The sequence below is a fragment of the Oncorhynchus mykiss genome, chromosome 1 (genome assembly GCF_057628025.1).
Source record: "Oncorhynchus mykiss isolate SJ-2025 chromosome 1, ASM5762802v1, whole genome shotgun sequence".
Taxonomy (NCBI): domain Eukaryota; kingdom Metazoa; phylum Chordata; class Actinopteri; order Salmoniformes; family Salmonidae; genus Oncorhynchus; species Oncorhynchus mykiss.
This window is the reverse complement of record NC_143022.1, coordinates 88,940,785-88,946,784: the sequence shown is the minus strand read 5'-3', so window position 1 is coordinate 88,946,784 and position 6,000 is coordinate 88,940,785. Positions and strand designations below refer to the sequence as shown.

Here is a 6,000-nt window from a genome sequence, read left to right as displayed (position 1 = left end):
TCCCAGTATATTATTACAGAGTTCAGCATATTAACAGAAGTGTACTTTACCATTTGTAAAGAACATTTAAAATGGATGTTCTTTAGGATTTTAGGCTGGGTGTCCGTAAAGCACTTTGTGACAACTGATGATGTAAAAAGAGCTTTATGAAAAACATTTGATTGATTATAAATTGATTGATGTTGAGAAAAATCTAATACTATTATAGATCCTAAACAATCCAAGAGTGCAGAATATTAACAAAGCCAAAACGCCTGGCTCTCTGTCCTGTTGATTAGCTTGATTTGTGTCACCTTTGATGGAGAAGAAGAAAGGCCAGTTGATGAGAAGGGAAGGGGGGAGAAGGTGGCCGGGGCTACCCGTCATGGATGAAGGACAGTGGGTGTCAGTCAGACCAGCTGTCAGGGATGGAGCCAGAAGACCCAGAAGACAGAAAGATTGATGGGTAGAGTGATCGCCTCTCTCCCATGATAGGATCCCAACTGTCAGGGAAGCGAGGGCTGAACGCAGCCCCACTGTTGGCCCCTCATGGTTCCCCCTGTTTCTTGCCACAGTTCCCCCTCTGGCCCTCAGAAGCAGGCCTAAGCCCTGATGTGCCTAACAGCAGACCTGGGATCAAATACTATTTGAAATGGTTTTATTTGATGTAGCCTTAAAATAAATCAAATAAAGCCTGACAACCTGGACTGCCAGATGGCCAGGATTTGTAGTCTTGTAACTATTGTAATGGTTGCCCGTAATTGTTACTCTTCGTGCTGGTTTTACCCTGGTTTTACCCTGGTTCTCTGTACTATTCCACCATTACCTGGGTTCAAATACATTTGTAATACTTTAGCTGGGCTAAATTGAGCTTTCCTGACACAACAGATGTAGAAGTTCCAACAGTGCAAACCCAGCCCATCTGGCACTCCAGGCAGGCTAAAACAAACACTCAAATGACTGGATATGATTTGAAATAGTAGTTGAACCCAGGTATGCCTAGTGGTGTCGAGATCACCTGTCATGTTAGCCTAGATATTACAGTATCCTGCTGCCTACCAGGCTGCTCAGTCATCCTACTTCGTTTGATCATCAAAAACAACACACTCCCTTTTATTTATTGATGACATCACCAAGATAGACGCTGTGCTTCCGTTTCTCGCAAACCACTTTTGTAGACTAGGACTTTTCCAGGACACGGACGAACATGGATATAAAATTAAATACTTGCGCTTAATTGTCGTGTGGGCATAACGGGGGAAAGAACCAACCCGTTTGAAGTCTGACAGCCTGAAATGAGCATTAACATTTGAATAGGTGTTTTCCTTTGTGATCTCCTCCAGCTTTTGTTAAGTGTCTGAGCTTGGTAAGTACGAGAGACAATACACTGAGCAGGTTCTGCAGAGGACAGCATCAGTGAAGTCCCCGCACAAAGAGACAGACCGGGGGATGTTATGTCTGCTGCCTCTGTCAGCTTTGGGTTTATTAAATCAGTTTTTTCAGGGGATTAGACAGAGAGAATAAAGTCTATTACCAGGCGTGGTGTTCCACATCTGAAGAAGAAGAAAGCTAGGTTCCATAGACATGGAGAGAAGGCAAACCTCCACCACTCTCAGCATCAGCAGAAGAAAGCTAGGTTCCATAGACATGGAGAGAAGGCAAACCTCCACCACTCTCAGCATCAGCAGAAAAAAGCTAGGTTCCATAGACATGGAGAGAAGGCAAACCTCCACCACTCTCAGCATCAGCAGAAGAAAGCTAGGTTCCATAGACATGGAGAGAAGGCAAACCTCTCAGCATCAGCAGAAGAAAGCTAGGTTCCATAGACATGGAGAGAAGGCAAACCTCCACCACTCTCAGCATCAGCAGAAGAAAGCTAGGTTCCATAGACATGGAGAGAAGGCAAACCTCTACCACTCTCAGCATCAGCAGAAGAAAGCTAGGTTCCATAGACATGGAGAGAAGGCAAACCTCCACCACTCTCAGCAGCACCACTGGGGGCTATCGCCATTTTAAAGTAGTTCATTTTCTTATTATTAGTCTTCATTGGCGGTTTGTAAACAAACTGAAAATATGCATACCACCACCTACTGTGCTAGACTGTGTAGTCTGAACAGGCATACATCCATAAAGCCTTTAATGCCCATGCAAAACAGGCTTTGTGGAAAATGTGCCTTCTATCCAACTCTGCAGGAATCTCTAAGTGCAGGACTGAGATCAGGAACCCCTTATCTCCTAGTGCATATAGCCATGGCCCTTCAGGCTCCGTGTACACCGAGGAGAGGAGCCTTCCTACCTTCCACCGATGCAGTGAGGAGAAGTGTTTATTAAAACAGCTGCTTCAGCCCCAGCACTCCCAGACAGCACTCGGCTGCTTCTCCTTCCTGTCTGTAGCAGAGATGGAATCATGCGGATATGGACACGCACACTAAAGCTGCAACTGGATTAGTAGGCATGCAGGTGGAAGTGGAGAGAGAGACACACACACACACACACACACACACACAGGTGGAAGTGGATGTAGAGAGACACACACACACACAGGTGGAAGTGGATGTAGAGAGATACACACACAGGTGGAAGTGGAGAGAGAGACACACACACACACACAGGTGGAAGTGGATGTAGAGAGACACACACACACACAGGTGGAAGTGGATGTAGAGAGATACACACACAGGTGGAAGTGGAGAGAGAGACACACACACACACAGGTGGAAGTGGATGTAGAGAGCGAGAGAGACACACACACACAGGAGAAAGTGGATGTAGAGAGAGAGAGACACACACACACAGGTGGAAGTGGATGTAGAGAGAGAGAGAGACACACACACACAGGTGGAAGTAGATGTAGAGAGAGAGAGACACACACACACACAGGTGGAAGTAGATGTAGAGAGAGAGAGAGACGCACACACACACAGTTGGAAGTGGATGTAGAGAGAGAGCGACACGCACACACACACAGGTGGAAGTGGATGTAGAGAGAGAGCGACACACACACACACACAGGTGGAAGTGGATGTAGAGAGAGAGCGACACACACACACACAGGTGGAAGTGGATGTAGAGCGAAGGTGAGAAGCTGTCTGAGACATGTTGGTGTAAGACCTGGGGGGGGGGTCTGTCTGTTCAAATAGCTGGTGAGATTATCATGGTGAACCATGGAAAAATACTGCTGTTATGCCCCTTAAGGTTCAAGCACAAGATATTTATCGAACTGTACATGGATAGTAGTAGATATCCAAGCAATCCTGTCATACTGTATAGCGAGGCGTTTACAGCGTGTTTAAAGGGTGAATATGGAATAGGAGAATAAAACCCTTCAACAGTGACCATAGTATTGTTTTAATCATGTGTCATTACTATTTCTGTTGGCTACTTTTTTTTCTTTTTTTTAACCTTTATTTTACAAGGCAAGTCAGTTAAGAACAAATTCTTATTTTCAATGACGGCCTAGGAACAGTGGGTTAACTGCCTGTTCAGGGGCAGAACGACAGATTTGTACCTTGTCAGCTCGGGGGTTTGAACTTGCAACCTTCCGGTTACTAGTCCAACGCTCTAACCACTAGGCTACCCTGCCGCCCCACTGAGGTGGGGGGGGGGGGGGGGGGGGTTGGTGAGTAGTTCCCTGATAATATGTTTCATATATTTCCTTTAATCTAAGGGACAGCCTTCTTCCACTGGTAAGCAGGAGGGTTAAGGAAAGGGGAAGGGGTGACCTACTCAGATGCACAACTGAATGCATTCAACCAAAATCTGTCTTCTGCATTTAACCCAACCCCTCTGAATCAGAGAGGTGAGGGGGGGGCTGTTTTGGGACAGTCCTAAATCGCACCCTATTCCCTACAGTTGAAGTCGGAAGTTTACAAACACTTAGGTTGGAGTCATTAAAACTCATTTTTCAACCACTCCACAAATGTCTTGTTAACAAACTATAGTTTTGGCAAGTCGGTTAGGACATCTACTTTGTGCTTGACACAAGTAATTTCTCCAACAATTGTTTACAGACTACAGATTATTATTATTATTATTACAGATTATTTCACTTATAACTCATTGTATCACAATTCCAGTGGGTCAGAGGTTTACACACACTAAGTTGACTGTGCCTTTAAACAGCTTGGAAAATTCCAGAAAATTATGTCATGGCTTTAGAAGCTTCTGATAGACTGAATTGACATCATTTGAGTCAATTGGAGGTGTACCTCTAGATGTATTTCAAGGTCTACCTTCAAACTCAGTTCCTCTTTGCTTGACATCATGGGAAAATCAAAAGAAATCAGCCAGACCTGACCTCCACAAGTCTGGTTCATCCTTGGGAACAATTTCCAAACGCCTAAAGATACTGCGTTCATCTGTACAAACAATAGTACGCAAGTATAAACACCATGGGACCACGCAGCCGTCATACCGCTCAGGAAGGAGACGTGTTCTGGCTCCTAGAGATTAACGTACTTTGGTGCAAAGAGTGCAAATGAATCCCAGAACAACAGCAAAGGAGCTTGTGAAGATGCTGGAGGAAACAGGTACAAAAATATCTATATCCACAGTAAAATGAGTCCTATATCGACATAACCTAAATGGCCGCTCAGCAAGAAAGAAGCCACTGCTCCAAAACCGCCATAAAAAAGCCAGGCTACGGTTTGCAACTGCACATGGGGACGAAGTTTGTACTTTTTGGAGAAATGTCCTCTGGTCTGATGAAACAAAAATAGAACTGTTTGACCATATGACCATCGTTTGGAGAAAAAGGGGGAGGCTTGCAAGACGAAGAACACCATCCCAACTGTGAAGCACGGGGGTGGCAGCATCATGTTGTGGCGGTGCTTTGCTGCAGTAGGGACTAGTGCACTTCACAAAATAGATGGCATCATGAGGAAGGACAATTACGTGGATATATTGAAGCCACATCTCAAGACATCAGTCAGGAAGATAAAGCTTGGTCGCAAATGGGTCTTCCAAATGGACAATGGCCCCAAGTAAACTTCCAAAGTTGTGGTAAAATGGCTTAAGGACAACAAAGTCAAGGTATTGGAGTGGCCATCACAAAGCCTTGACCTCAATCCTATAGTAAATGTGCGGGCAGAACTGAAAAAGCGTGTGCGAGCAAGGAGGCCTACAAACCTGACTCAGTTACACCAGCTCTGTCAGGAGGAATGGGCCAACATTCACCCAACTTATTGTGGGAAGGTTGCGGAAGGCTACCCGAAACGTTTGACCCAAGTTAAACAATTTAAAGGCAATGTTACCAAATACTAATTGAGTGTATGTAAACTTCTGACCCACTGGGAATGTGATGAAAAAAATAAAAGCTGAAATAAATCATTCTCTTTACTATTATTCTGACATTTCACATTCTTCAAATAAAGTGCTGATTTTAACTGACCTAAAACAGGGAATTTTTACTTGGATTAAATGTCAGGAATTGTGAAAAACAGAGTTGAAATGTTTTTGTCTAAGGTGTATGTAAACTTCTGACTTCCACTGTATATAGTGCACTACTTTTAACCAGGAGCCATGGCATTTGAGATGCAGTCTTGTTATGTCTATGCTATATATCCAATCCAGCCAGACTGAAACCTTCCCCTACGCAACTGAAAACTACCGTAGCCTCATTACTGGTAGGAACAAGGATGCTTTTGTTATGTCTATGCTATATATCCAATCCAGCCAGACTGAAACCTTCCCCTACGCAACTGAAAACTACCGTAGCCTCATTACTGGTAGGAACAAGGATGCTTTTGCCTTACAGGCTTTTTTTATGCTTTTCCAAAACGAAACAGAAATGAATTTAACGGATCCTGAGAGACGAGACCCAGCCAGAAAAATAAAATAGCTCAAATTGAATTGATCATTAATTTAAATGGAATGAACCACTGACTGATCATTCAAATAATTATTAATTTCATGGCAGTGAACCGCTGAGGATAGAATGTTTTGCAAGCATGAAAGACACAGACGGCTTCTGTTCTGTTGTAACCAGTCACCATTACACCCTGAATCTCTGGGGTGCATTTG

The 6,000-nt window shown here is 44.0% G+C and overlaps 1 protein-coding gene across 3 annotated transcripts in view; it reads right to left on the bottom strand.

The window, feature by feature from the left end:
• The window catches only part of LOC110514631 (lysosomal cobalamin transport escort protein LMBD1), a 229,113-nt gene that overhangs the window by 135,934 nt on the left and 87,179 nt on the right, over positions 1-6,000 (bottom strand). The window lies entirely within an intron of this gene.